The sequence below is a fragment of the Podarcis gaigeae genome (assembly GCF_964106915.1).
Source record: "Podarcis gaigeae genome assembly, chromosome: 6".
NCBI classification, from domain to species: domain Eukaryota; kingdom Metazoa; phylum Chordata; class Lepidosauria; order Squamata; family Lacertidae; genus Podarcis; species Podarcis gaigeae.
Window position 1 is genome coordinate 41,637,205 of NC_139682.1, and position 15,381 is coordinate 41,652,585.

The 15,381-nt window shown below is 44.1% G+C and overlaps 1 long non-coding RNA gene across 1 annotated transcript; it reads left to right on the plus strand.

Annotated features, from left to right (window-relative positions):
* The first annotated feature begins 638 nt into the window (after positions 1–638).
* On the plus strand, positions 639–4,830 carry LOC310847824. The gene is made up of 3 exons (XR_014566041.1): positions 639–2,848; positions 3,979–4,145; positions 4,467–4,830. It is a non-coding gene; the product is annotated as an uncharacterized lncRNA (long non-coding RNA).
* The last annotated feature ends 10,551 nt before the right edge of the window (positions 4,831–15,381 follow it).

Sequence of the window (15,381 nt, forward strand, 5' to 3'; positions counted from 1 at the left end):
CCAGTAAGGCATATTGTCTTGTTTGCTTTGACTGCTGGAGATGAAAGTGGGATTGGAGCTATGGGACTTTGAGTTTCATGTACTCTAGATACAAAGGAATACAGAGATGTTGACAGATACTCTCCCTGGCAAGTGGGTCTTGTGGTGTTGCAGGATATAAAGCAATCAACTGTACAAGATGTAATGGGGTCCTCACCAGCCAAAGAAGCCCAGCAGCTTTTATATTAGCTATTCCATCAATTGTTCCAAGTTTGGCGCTTGCTTCTTTGCCGAAGAAAGGGGAGAGATAAAATGCAAACTGAAGGGACAATGTCTGACGGTCTCAACACCTACAGTGAAAGTTAGCAAGTGAGCTCAGTCCCAAGATAAAACTGGCAATTGGCTTAAGGCTATTGCACGCCTCTTTGATACACAGCACATTTCTCACACTAAGCAGGGCCAGATCTTGTCAGTGCTAGTCAGAGAAACCTAGAGTGATGGAGCAAGTAGCTGTGGGTTTAATCACCAGCGGAGGTTGTTCCTGCCGGGCTGGGACTGAGCCTACTGCTACCTTCCAGAGGTATAGTAAGGAAAGACACCGGTAGTGCAAGGAATCTTTGGCGAAAGTAATGTGTCGCACTCACCCAAAACCTGTTATTAATACAGCACTGTTTTATCAGCTAAACCCTTGAGCATGTGGTACCTCATGCCAAACACTACCCAACCACTTTGCTAGTTTGGAGGTTTATTAATAGTAAGTGAAGATGCTGCTTTGGTTGCAGTACAGCCTTCACAGAATCAGGTGTCTGGCTGACAATAAGCTGTTCTGCACCTACTTTTTTGTGCTGTCAGGTTACTGTCTTGGGCATAACTAAAATAACACAGCAAACTATTCTTTGATCTGTGCTCTTCTTCTACAAAGACAAGAGAGCACAGAACACTGCACATTGGGTACAATCTAGAAGCACCCAGGAGCGCAAGAAATGTGATAGAGCCCATGCGCTCTCATAATACTAGAACTTCAGAGCATTCCGTGAAGCTGAATGTTGGAAGATTCACAACAGACAAAAGAAAGTACTTCTTCACACAGCACCTACTAAACTTGGAATCCACTCCCATGAGAGTAGCAATGGCCACCAACTTGGATGGCTTTAAAACATTTAGACCAGTTCATGGAAAATGATGGCTATTAACCACAGTAGCTATGCTCTCTTGTCATTGTTGGAGACAATGTGCCTCTGAATTCCAGTCATCAGGAACTGAAGGAGGGGAAGCATCTGTTGCACTCAGGTTCTTTATCTGCTACTCTTATCTGCTATTCTAGGGTTGCCATATCTTGAAGAGCAAAAAAGAGGACAGCCACAGCCGCTGCCATCCCAAGCCGAGGGAAGAGGGGTGTGTGCCTCTTTTCCAAGCTTGGGCTGGCAGCAGTTGTGGTGTGCAGAGCAGCCTGAGCCTGAGACCAAACCCAAAAAACCCAGACATTTCTTTTAAAATATAAAAATATGCCCAGATTGGCATGTTGGCTCCCCAAAAGAGGACATGTCCTGGTTTTCCTGGGGATATGGCAATCCTAGCTATTCTTTATCTGCTTGTCTAACAATATACCAGTAATCTGACTATTACAAATCCTTCCCACATCCCAGCCTACAGCCTTCTTAGAATGTTCTTTTTGCAGTTGTGTAAGGACGTGGTATTTCTAGGAATGAATTGAATTTATCACGGCGAAACCATGTGAGTAATACGGTCCATGTGTGTATTGTGGAGCAGACCTTGTATGCTGCTTTGTGTGCGTGGCTGGCGAAGGCCTCTGAGATTACGCATGCATATTTGACACATCCTTCTGTTTTGCAAAGCTGTGAGATAGCTATGTGAATCCCACTCTTCAGAGCTCCAACCCACAAAGAAAGAAACAGCACGCTAAACCAGCAAATATGATAAATGTTGTGTACTACTATCATCACACCTTATAGATGCTGCTCGTGGTTGGAGAATTAACAGAACAACTCTGGTTTTATGCAGCGTTGCATTGCCAGTGTGCGTAATTAAGCTTCTTGACAGGCAACCCCCCCTGGTTCAGTAAGTGGAATGCTTATTTCACAGCACTGCTTTTGGAGCTGCTGTGAACTTTCAGGCAAAGAAAACCATTGTGAAGGAAATGCAGCTGTTTTAACAGTAGGTGCAGGAAGTGTGCCTGGGGGTTGGCAATGCAATGTTGTGTAGAGATAACGCTGGCTCAAAGAAGCTCTTCTACCAATGGCAGCATGCAAAAGCTGCTGTAAAATGCCTGTAATGCACAATAACTGGAGAGCAAGACAACATTTTCTAGCTTCACTTGCAATTTGACTGTTGTGGCTATGAGAAATAATCTCTGATGGCTAGAATGGTTAAAAATGGGGGTAGGGTGGGGAGAGAGATTGTCAGTATACTTATATTCCAAAGGGATATTCAGATGACATAGAAACAGAGGAAGCTGCCTTCCTAGTTCATCTAGCTCAGTTTTATCTATATTGGCTGACAGTGGCTCTCAAGGGTCTCAGGCAACGGGTATCATCCACACCTATGTGGAGATGCGAGGGATTAAAACTGGGGCCTTCTACATGCAAGACAGGGCTCTACCACTAACCTACAGCCCTTCCTTCTGGCAGCTTCCTTCTTAGCTGGATGCCGCAGCACACAACCAGCAATGTGGTATGTATCCTGTGGAAAATATTGGCTTGAATACCAAATAATAATAACATTGGGACATATCTGCCTCTTCTAAAAGCAGCAGGCCAACCATCTAGTTGATGTGATCTGCTGTCACCCCACCCTGTTGTCCATCAGGTCAGACTGGGCTGGAGCATCCTGTCTACTGGAAGGACTGGAGGTACAAAAGTTCATTCCTTGCCACCACTAGTTTAGGCATGCATATTCATCAGTAAGGTAAAGGTAAGGGGACCCCTGACCATTAGGTCCAGTCGTGGCTGACTCTGGGGTTGCGGTACTCATCTCACTTTACTGGCCGAGGGAGCTGGCGTGCAGCTTCCAGGTCATGTGGCCAGCATGACTAAGCCGCTTCTGGCGAACCAGAGCAGCACACGGAAACACCATTTACCTTCCCGCCGGAGTAGTACCTATTTATCTACTTGTACTTTGACGTGCTTTCGAACTGCTAGGTTGGCAGGAGCAGGGACCAAGCAACGGGAGCTCACCCCGTTGCGGGGATTCGAACCGCCGACCTTCTGATCAGCAAGTCCTAGGCTCTGTGGTTTAACCCACAGTGCCATCCGTGTCCCTATATTCATCAGTGGTTAACTGCAATTTCAAGGAATTGCTTTTTTCAATGCACAAATGGGGCCATCACAGATAAAACACCACAGAAGGAACTTCTGTATTACATAACATCACCTCAAAAGCAATGATTTGTCAGTGGAGTCGATTCACATATACAGCAGCCAGCCAGCCATCAAGTGTTGGGTATTCATGTCTTAACCAGACCCCCCAGAAAGGCTCTGCTCTTTGATCTTCTGTCTCCAATTCCATTCCTGTCCCTACTTATAAAGAGCCAGATTTGGAGAAATTAAGTGTGGTCAGGCTATGCATTCCAATGAAAGAAACGGGCTGTCTCTATGGAAGTGTATGATGCCTTATTAAATATCAGGCCTTCGGAATGGAGATGAACATTTATTACTTTGGGGGCAAATAAATACAACCAATTCAGATTAATACAAATGAAACAGTAGCCTTCCCTGGAGCGTTAACATGATGGGCTTGTTTTTATTACTAGTCCTTTTATTCCCTTCCCCAGCAGCCTCTAAAAGCAGGGAGGGGGTGACACTTTGAAGGAAAAAAGCTGTTCCTGCATTTTCTGCCTGGCGACATGGCTATTTCTGCATTGTCACAAAAAACAAGCACTTGGATTGAAAAAAATGGGTGGTGGGGGGAGAAGGGGAGAATGCCGAATGATTAGTTACTGTTAATTAAGGAATTAAAAGGCTTTGCTGTTGCATTTTTCAGACATGGATAAGACAAGGCATACATCTGTTGCATCTGACTGTAACAGGGGGAGCAGGAAAATAAGGGAGAAGATAAAGCTATATAATGCAAATGGTATAAGGAAAGCCATTCTCACGCTGGATTTGCATATCATGCCTGGAAATCTGATGAATAGCCACAAAATGGTGGTATGTGCTTAACCCTTCCCTCCCTTGGAGTTCCCTTCCCCGGCTGCTTTTCCTCATGAAGAATAGTAAAACAAAAATAAAAATAGCAGCTTGGGTGGTGGGTGAGAAGAAGTGGTTGCAGAGGGGAAGTGCTGGGTGGGGGGACATTAAATGTTCAGCAAAGCCTCACACCCAACACCTGTCTGTTTCAAATGCGGTATACCTTTTCCCTTCTACTTTGCAGCTGCTTGGTTGAGACCCCAGTTCCCATAACTGAGGTTGCAATAAGGCAGCACTTTGTCCCATCTTTTCTTTCTTTACCTAATATTTTTTACCTTTTAGACATAAAGCTACTTTTGGAAATCTAGTGGAATCTAGTGGCAGTTTTGTGCTATTCTCCCTGTTTATTGTTTGCAGAAAATAAACTATTTGCAACCTTTGTAACTCAGAAAAACATTGGAGTTTTTGCACTGCAATTTCACAACATGAAATTTGGGTCACTATCCTGGCATACCCATTCATAACGAAATCAGCCCTGAGTGATCACTGGAAGGACAGATCCTGAAGCTGAGGCTCCAATTCTTTGACCACCTCATGAGAAGAGAAGACTCCCCGGAAAAGACCCTTATGTTGGGAAAGATTGAGGGCACAAGGAGAAGGGGACGACAGAGGACGAGATGGTTGGATAGCGTTCTTGAAGCTACCAGCATGAGTTTGATCAAACTGCGGGAGGCAGTGGAAGACAATTCTCTACTCACAGGTAGTTGCTTTAGGATCAAATTGCCAACAGGAAAAAGTCAGCGCTCTCCGGCAACGGCTATGCGGCTTCACTCCGTGGAAGAAGCAGTCGATTCAAAGCACCGCACCGCTCACCCCACTTCGCTCCGGATCCCCGAAACTGGGTTTCCCCGCGAGTAGGGGAGGCGCAAAAGGTGCCTGCCGAATCCCATGTTCACAGGCTTCACCCGCCTGTGATTTTTGAAGGGTCTCCGCCTTCGCCGCGGTGGCCAGACCCGATTTCCACAGAGCAAATTCCTCCCGATCAGAGGAATTCCGCCATTAGCAAAGGCGCTAACCCGGAAGTCGCCTGGCGTGCTCTAGTCCATGGGGTCACGAAGAGTCGAACACAACTAAACGACTAAACAACAACAACAACAACAATCCTGGCATACAGTTCTTTCTCACCATTTAAAATTTAGCACAGCATGGCAGCATATTGATCAAAAACCACAGTTCCATAAGACAACAGGTACTTCAGTGTTAAAGGAATATTAGAAATAAGGACAGAAGTCCTAGCATTATAAGCAGTAAAACAAACACAATAAACCCCATGTCTGAAGGCAGCCTGAGTCCCAGCCAGTCATACAATTCTGCTCTCACATTGGACATAATTGGGCCAATGGCACTCATTATGTCACAGTACATTAGCAAAATCCAAATGGAGATGTGAATTCTTTCTAAATCAAAGGGACCCAAACAAATCGGATGTTTCTAGCTTTCTGGGGAGCATTGTTCATTCTTCCATACCAAGTGTGAGGAATCATTTGCTGAACTACAACTCCCATCAGCCCCAGCAAACATGGCCAATGGCCAGGGATAATGGGTCTTGTAGTTCAGCAACATCTGACGGGCCAAAGATTCCCCACACCTGTTCTAGAGCTAGATAATCTAAACAACCTGCCACAGGACAGATTTAAAATGCAATGCCTCTGGTCCTTTTCGTTTCTGTTGGTTAAAGCACTGAATAATCCATAAGTTTAATTTATTCCTTTCTACTTTTAATGGAACTCTCTTGCATAGGTTTTCAGTTGTTTTGAAAAGCCACAGAATCCAGCCTTGCACTGCCAGAAGAGTTTCAGCTTTTGAGAGCAGTGGGTCATATCTTCTTCTGTTGCCACCAACCAGCATTGTTTCCTTGAGGCCAGTGATTTTACACCAGCCAATCATCTGGTCCAAAATCCCTCTAGTGTAGTTCAGAGAAATGGACTTCATAGTCTTGATAGCTCTATGTCTCCCTTAGTCAGGCGCTGAGAGATATGTGAAAGGTACACAGTTTCTTAGAACTTTGATGGAATAACACAGTTACTAGTAATTGGTATTCATAAAGGATAGGCTGCTGTATTCCCAGGTCAACAGCTGAGAAACTGATTTAAGTCAGGTACATAGCAACTGTGTATTCTTCTGCTTATTATTTCTAACAATCCAAGTTTATTCCACCCTCAATCTGTTATGTAAAATAACTTCAGTAGCAGTCTTTCAGTGAGCAAAGGAGGTGGGGGAAAGGCTTTTATCAAGAGTAAAAATGCTAAGTTTAAATTGTAGTTTTTGTCCTAGGAACTTACACTCTTAACTATCAGGTGGGGTCCTGCACCCTTCTGTGGTTCATGGTGAAGACAGTCCAATTTTTTGGGTGTGGAAATGAGGTGCCCATACTCTTGATGTCAGAGGTGTTAATGCCACACAAAATGGCTGCTATGGGCAGAAAAAAAGAGGTGCTGATACTCTATACCAGTGAATATATTCACAAAAAAGCACTGCCAATGTCATATTGTAATTTGGAAACTGAAGGACTTACATGCGGGTGACGCATATACAACTTCCATATATTAACATATGAACAAAGTAGACACATTGGTTCTGACTGAACTCTAGTAATGTGCAACTAATCAGGCACAGCAACCAACAAGTCCTGGACAGAGATGTGCATCCCCATCTACATCGAAAGACTTATCCAACCAGTTCGGAGAGACCCAGATGAGCATGCAACGCATAGATCCAGATGTGCATCTGTGCAGATTCCTGCTTCTGAGTACGGCATTCCCTCGGTCCTCTATCTTTAATATTTATGTTTAAAAATGGGGTAGGGTGAGGTTCCCTTGCTGAAGTTACCCTTCTCTGCACAACAGTTAAAGGCAGACCAGCCTTGTCCCATTCTGCAGCCCTAGAAGTACCTGAATTATTTGTTCTGTACGTAGGAAAAAGCCTAATACCAAATCAGCCAGTTGGTCCACCTAGGTCAGTATTGCCTACATTAACTGGCAGCAGCTATCCAGGAATTCAGGACAGAGTCTTTCTCAGCACTCCTAGGAGGTGCCAGAAACAAAACCTTTGACCTTTTGCATGCAAACTAGGGACCCTGATAGTGCTTTTTCTGGGGGGGGACACGGGGGTACACATATCCCTAAACATTTTGTGAATCAAAGTTTGGCCTCATTGAGGGGCAGTATTTCAGTATCAGTAGGAAAACGAGAGTACCTCTAAAGATTTTTTATAAAGAAAAAAAGCACCGCTGCTACTGAAATATGGTCTTTCCCCCACATGATTGATAAGCTGCAGCCTAATCATATTTGTTGCCTCCAGAGAGCTGTCCATGCATTACTGTGCCAGGTTCAAGGTTCTTGCATTAATTTACAAAGCCCTTAACAACATGGGTCCAGATAATTTTAAGACTCACCTGATCCCTTATATCCTAGCCTGAGTTATCTGGAGGAGCCTTTGATGGTGGCTCCCCATGACTCAGACACATGGCTCCTAACTGCATTCCATGCATTTGTTCCAAACCTGTGGAACACCCTCCCAAGTGAGATTAAACAGTCACCCTTCTTGCTGAACTTCAGGTGCACGGCTAAGGCTTTCTCGTTCTGGCAGGCATTGTAAGGCTGTGTTCAGTTTGATGGTAATTTTGTTGTTGTCTCATTTTCTGTAGATTTTTTTTTTTATTTTGCGGATGAAGCAGTATATACCATGTTTGTTTGTTTGTTTGTTTTAAAATTAAACTATTTTCTGTTCCTGTTTGCTGGGTGACTTGGTTTGTGCTGTATAAGACATACCTCTTTCACTTTTAATGCATTATATAGATCAGTCACGTCCAACAGGTAGATTGTGATCTACCAGTAGATCACTGGACGTCTGTGATAGATCACTAGTAGATCAGTGGCTCCCCCAAAGAAGCTCAACAACTTGGGCTCTCCTAAAAAAGCTCAAGAACTTTGACCTGAACCCCCGCAAAATGGGATAGATCACTGCCAGTTTTTAACTCTGTGAGTATATTGCAGTCTCTTGGGAGTTGGCCGCCCCTGATATATATGATGCAATTCTGGTCATAGGCAGTTGGGAAAGATGTACTTGTCAAAAATTCCACTTTTATACAATTATTAAAGCTCCAGGAGCCCTGGTCACTACTGAATCTGCTCTCTCACACATACACACTGATAGTACCTTGCTCCTTTCCCTGGTGTCTGTTACTTCAGGAGATGGAAATGTACTAGGTTTATGAGCCGCAGAATAAATTCATTGCCACATCCCTTATATTTCTCGATGCCGCTTGGCGCACACACAGCCCTTAAGCTTTCTTCTCCCCAGTGAAGGTGTCTGTGTCCATTTCATTAATAATACTCTGCACTCACAGTTCACTGCATATTTATTGTCAGTGAGTGCAAGCTTGAGCTAATTAGCAAAGTTAATTAGTGCTGTACTGCAAAGCCCAGAATATGTAGGAAAGGACGTGTGTCTGAGAGAGAGAATAAGAGACAGGGAGAGTGAAAGATAAAAGGCCTATAAAAATAGGAGCTGGCTTGTTCTCCCTTATTTATGTGTGACATGGAATTGAATATCAGCAGCTAGAGACAGGCTCCCCACCTGGGGATCTGACGCAGACCTTCAGGGGAAACATCTATTACACAGACAAATCCTTTCACTCTCTTCTCTCTCCATCAAAGGAGTGAGCATTCCTGCTGGGAGCCCAGAAGAATACTTCATTCTACTCCACATTAACCAGGCTATACCCAAACAGAATGCTCTTTTCCAGGACTAATTGCTAAAAATGTGTGTTCGGGCTCAAGGTAGACTGGAAGACATACCCTTTGGAATCCAGTCTTCTGTTCACAATCTATATCTTTGTGTGTACACATGAATGTTCACATACATGCATGTGCAAATTACTATGATATTTCATCAGTGAGGTAAAGTTGTTTTGCATTGCTCAGAAGAAGCATGATGTTACTTATTATTATAGCACATACTGCTGGTCCAGTGGGCTCTAGCACTGATCTAAGTTAAGGATCAAGTCCCTGGCAAATTCTCTTTCCTTAACAACACCCTCCCCTTTTCTCTTTTCCACTTTCCACCAATACTATGTATATAACCATGAGAAATTCACATGGCAGAGAAAGGTGTTGCAAATGAATGGAGGTATTAATCAAAAGAACAACAACAAAAAATAATAATATACTCAGCACCTAATGATGACTGCTCTTGATAGATGCACGAGACCTTCAGAATATGTATTTGCTGTTACTGGACACAGGTGGCAATCCTAAGCACACTCACCAGAGGGTAAGTACCATTAGAGACTGTGGGTTTTGCTTCTGAGTAAACATTCATAGGGTTGCTCTGTGAGCAATTTTGGTACATGCATATTATCATGTTGAGCAGCAAGAACTGTACCACAACAGGAGTGCTACATCAGCCCCAGCAAAGCTCATGTGCCTTTAGCAGATGTATGACTGAGCAGGGAAACATTTTGCCAACATGAAGGTGCAGAGAAGAAGGGAAACCACACCTGTTGAATTTCTGCCTGTCAGGTAGCTGTTGAGGGTACCTAGAAGTAGGTGGCTGGTGAGCCCATTTAATAGCTCCTAACTCAAAGAAGGCACCTATGCTTGATGGTCAGGTGTGTGCGCGTGTTGACAAACCCATATTCTTTAGTTACATTTGTACAGTAGTAAGAGAAGCTGCACTGCCAGGAGGTAAGCCAGGTCACTTTGCAATGTGAAGCAAGGGTTTGGGAGGATTACCACACAGGCTATTGGCCAGGCCTTCGATTTCAAGTGCATCACTGTAGTGAATCAGCTATGCAAGTGGCTTGACTTCACAAAATCAATGAATCCACAATACTTTTTGACAGATCACGAAGGGATTAACTCTCACAGTGTTGCTATGGATGGGAATAGGCTTGTGAGTCCCCAAACAATCTTACTTGGTGGCACTGGTCTTGTGTTACATGCTCCTTGATCCTGACAGAAAATTGCAGTCCTGAGCATGTGAAGAAGAGGAGGAGGAGGAGGAGTAGTTTGGATTTGATATCCCGCCTTTCACTCCCTTTAAGGAGTCTCAAAGCAGCTAACAATCTCCTTTCCCTTCCTACCCAACAACAAACACTGTAAGGTGATTGAGGCAGAGAGACTTCAGAGAAGTGTGACTAGCCCAAGGTCACCCAGCAGCTGCATGTGGAGGAGCGGAGACGTGAACCCGGTTCCCCAGATTACGAGTCCACTGCTCTTAACCACTACACCACACTACCATCATTTCAGCATATGGAACAGACCTGCAAGGCAGTGAGCTGGTCCCACGAACACAATGTAACAGGATAGCTTTGCATGCAAAGGGAGGAGATACGTCTAAACATACAGCATCTCAATGTTTGCAAGCTTTCCTGGTGGAGAATTGCAACTCTCCCACCCAGCACTTGAATTTTAAATACTGTACTCACAAGCAATACTGTACTTAGAAAAGACTGAGATGGTTTGTGAGCCAAGCAAGCAGCAGCTCACCTCTTCCTAATTACAGTTTACCAAGGTTCGTATTCCAAACCAAAGAATCATGAAGCTTGGCAACATTTTCCAAAATAGACACACCTTCTGAAATCGCTATAAATACAGTGTAGCTAGACTATACTTAGCAGTAGATTAGAATCAGCTACAGTGATGGGTCCGTAAACTTCATTAGAGCTGCCAAAAGCTGTATGTAAGAAGTACACTACATTGTTGCTGCATCTGTTATTTTCTAGTTATAGTATCCCCTAAACAAGAGTATGGTAATCTATGGGCCTCTGGATGTGTCTGGCTACAACTTCTATCATTCCTGAGCATGGGCCAAGTTGGCTGGGGCTGATAGGAACTGGAGTTCAGCAACACATGAAGAGCCACAGGTCCCCCATTCCTGCCTAAAACATTTCGGATTAGGCAAACTGAGAATTCTGGAGAGTGTGTGAAAGAGAGTGATCTTAAAACCATTCCCTAATAAAGACTGCAATAGTTAGAGCAGTTCCTGGCTCACAAACACACTTTCCCTCCCCTAGGGAAAAGCCATTTGCCTTTAGCTTGGTGCAGAGTACACTATTTAAGAAGGTCTTTAATTCCCCCTCCTTCCAGGAGATCAAACATATATTTTGCCTCAGGCCTATGCCTCATCTGTAGGAAGTTTGCCTTATTCCCCTCCCTAGGCATTGCTAACTTAAAGGATTCCTGCAATGTTTTCTAGCCAGAGTTTGACAGGTTTTCTTAAGGTGGGAAACAGCAAGGCTAATGCACTGGTTTTGGGTTGAGACTCTCTCCAAAGTGGGGCCCTCAGGCAGGCAATGCACGGCCATCTTGTGTTTTTTAAAGAAGAGTTTTGATCTTAAATGACACAGTATTTATCTCTTGCTCCCTTTCCTTGGCTTGCCGCTCTCCCAAAAAGCTCCATCAGCAGATGCCTCTGAATAGAACGAAGCTTTTGCTAGTTTCTTGTGGCAGCATTTCTGCAAATAAGCATTGAAAATACAGAGCTGGGCTGGGAACCTGCCAAGCCTGAGATTCTGGCCATTTTAATTTCAGGAGAATTGTCTGCTTCCTCCTCTTGCTTTTAGAGCCTTTATATGTTGTTTAAAGAACACCCCTTTGGCAAACGGAAAGAAGCATGGCAGCTTCAGGCTGTAAATGAAAGATAAGCAGGAGCACTAATACATCTTTGGAGAGAGGGTGGTTTCTTTGCTGTAAACTGGCATAGCTCCCCAGACCAAGTCAATACAGTACAGTGGAGATGATTTGATCTGGGGGTAGATTCGGCCCTTGCTGTATTACGAATTGCTTCCTGGCCTTCATGACTACACTGTTTGTGCAATTCATGCCTTGCTTGCTTAGTCCTCCCTAACCAAATACTAGCCTAGATGTGTGAGTACATAGAGCCAGAATTCTATGGAACTTTGAGCCTGTGGAACACACTGGACGAGCTTCTTGCACATATAGATTGAATTGCTTTGCAGACCAATCTAGAGTATTGGTCAAATATATACTATGGAAGTTACAGTCATCAAAAATCAAAGAGTATGGGAAAGGGAAAACCAACTCCATTTTAGAGATGAGTAACTTGGGTGCAGGCAGATTAAAGCTCATGTTTTTAACCCCCTCAGAGCTAAAGAAGAGACACTGGGAAATATGTGGCAGGATTTCCCGCTTTCTGTAATGAACTGGCAGGATGACAGAGAGGAGGAAGAGGATCCCGGCAAAGGGTGTAGCTGAGACTGGGACACAATGGGGCAAGCTGGGAAGGGGGAAGTAAGTACTCACTGGGTGATGGAGGATGGTGTGGGGATGAGGGTCAGTACACAAGAACCAGAGCAGCAGGACCCATCACCGGAGCCAGAGGGACCCCTGTCTCCACCAACACAACAGACTCTGAGGCCTAGGGAGCAGCGGGAGAAGTGCTCTAGTAGTCTGAGGCAGGCAAGGGTTCATAGCCCAGTTCTCTAGTTGGCCAGGTGGGGCTTGCTAACTCTGGGATGAGGGGTGTGATTCCTCAGCTGGAGTAGGCTTGGAGCAGGTGAGGGTCACTTGCCTCATCAAGCCCAGATGCAGGAAAAGTACAAAAGGGAAGCAGAGCTGAGGTGTTTTATCTGCTCAACTGCCCATGTTGATGGGCCTTGGCTTCTCCTGGACCTCTATGGGACTATGCTTTGGGCTGTATCCTGGCTGGCCCTGGACTGTGTTTCCTGATCTTTGGACTTTAGATTTTGGACTTTGATTGTGTAGATGGGCCCCTGGACTTTGGACTTGACATACTGACTTGCTGCCAGGTAGGCAAGGGGTTCCAGACTTACTTACTTTCTTTCTTTCTTTCTTTCTTTCTTTCTTTCTTTCTTTCTTTCTTTCTTTCTTTCTTTCTTTCTCTTTCTTTCTTTCTTTCTTTCTTTCTCTTTCTTTCTTTCTTTCTTTTTCTTTCTTTCTTTCTTTCTTTCTTTTTCTTTCTTTCTTTCTTCTTTCTTTTTCTTTCTTTTTCTTTCTTTCTTTCTCTTTCTCTCTTTCTTTCTTTCTTTCTTTCTCTTTCTTTCTTTCTTTCTTGTTCAAATCAATTAACAAGTATGTACATTGAAAAGGGCAGCGATGGTGAAAAACTGGGTGTTTGTTTGACCCTTTCCACCAGACCATTTTACCAATCTAAATCGCCTCCCTCCCCCCAAACTGGTGTTCCACAGGAGAAAATAGAAATGCATCATACGAAAACCAGTAAGTTTTCCACAGGGTGCAGATAGGTGGTTTGGAAAATGTGTGAATTAGATCAGGAAAAAACAGTGCAGGGGAGAAGCTTAAATACCAACCACCAGAGTGGCCTTCTTCCCTGACTTTATTTGTGCACCCCTTCCCCCAGCTGCTTTAAACAATAACAAATAACAGCAGTACCCATGGGAGATCCAGTTATGGATCTCTTAGCCACTCATCACATTTGACCCTCAAATCTCATGTAAACACCCAAATATTTGTGTACAGTGGTACCTTGGGTTAAGGACTTAATTCGTTCCGGAGGTCTGTTCTTAACCTGCAACTGTTCTTAACCTGAAGCACCACTTTAGCTAATGGGGCCTCCTGCTGCTGCCATGCCGCCGGAGCATGATTTCTGTTCTCATCCTGAAGCAAAGTTCTTAACCCGAGGTAGTATTTCTGGGTTAGTGGAGTCTGTAACCTGAAGCGTACATAACCTGAAGCATATGTAACCCAAGGTACCACTGTATCAGGAGCTCAGCACAGTTGGGCAATAGGACATATTTTAAAATGCCACAAAGTAATTGTTGATACTTACATACCTGTGGAAGCATCAAAACTAAAATGAAAGGCAAGTCAAAAGCCAAAGCAATGGCCTATCTGAAAGGTCACAATTTCCCCACAAATGTCAAGAGAGCCCATTTTTGGAGAACATGTGAGGTGCTGAAGCCCATGCTTGAACAAGTCCCCAAACCAAATACTAGTCTTGGCACATAACTGCATTGAACTAGATTCCCATAAAATGTGGAGGCTGTGGCTAGGTACCATGACCTCTATCCAGAAGCTGGGCTGTGCAGAGGATAGTGGTTACTGGGACAAAAGCAATTGTTCCATTTAATACAGGCTTTTTGTGAGTCACAGTCAACTCGACCTGATCCTCACGGTTTTTTGCAGGGTGGGGAGGGGAACATGTTATCTATTATCTACAGAAAAACAGTTCCCCAGTGCAAGGAGACTTCCGTTCATCACTCCTAGAATAATTAAAATTCTCCTTAGCACCAAACCCTATTGATTAGCCAAAGGGCTTCTGATGGAAGTGGAAGAACCCAGTGTGAAGCAATCCTACTGCCCGCTGTGCTGATCTCTGCCAGACGTGCATCTGATGCCTTTTCATTATTGTTTGCCAATGATTTGTTTTCCCCCACAAAGCTACAGCTCCCTTCAGAAGTGTCTGGCGATATTGCAGGGCCCTGGGAACTTCTCAGGGGCATTTTGGGGAAGGTGAAACTAGGAATAGAAGAGAATTTCATTTGGTCTGTATTTTAAAGTGAACTAAATCTCCTGGGCTAGTTCATGAATTATGACATTGCCATCCAGATTTCGCACTTTTTGGAATTTTACAGTGCAGTTCTTGGCTCAAGAAGCGATCTCTATTTTAGGATAAAATGCATTCAAAATGCATACATGGGTATATAATACATATTTAAATACATATCTTGTGATTAAGTATTTAAATGTATATGTAAATATGGATTTAGAAAAAGCTGCACAGGCTCAGCATTTGGAGTACAACTGGTCTAAATTTAACTCCTGGGGCAACAAGGACAGCCATCCAGCACAGACCACTGCAAGCTTTAACCAGTTCTTTCCACCTTCCACCAAAACTCTTGCTTCCCAGTAACCAGGCATGGCTATAGAGGGGAGTGAAAAAGTCTGGAGCTGTGAAATGGCTTCTTGACATTATCTAGAAACGGAATGCATCGGCATTTCACCAAATTTCTCTGGGGGAAGGAGAAGTTCTCCAACACATTCTCAAGGGCAGAGCTCACCATGAACCAGCAGCTCAGTAGCTCGGCTTCTTTCTTTTTACCTACAGTTGTGGGTTTTGTTTTGTTTTGCTGCTGCTGTAAACGGCAACAGCAGCAACTATCTTGGCAGCTTGGCCTCCATTTCGCATCTTCCACAATATCCCAGACCTAGTGTCATAATACAGTATTGTAGGTGGGGGGGGGGGAGAGAGA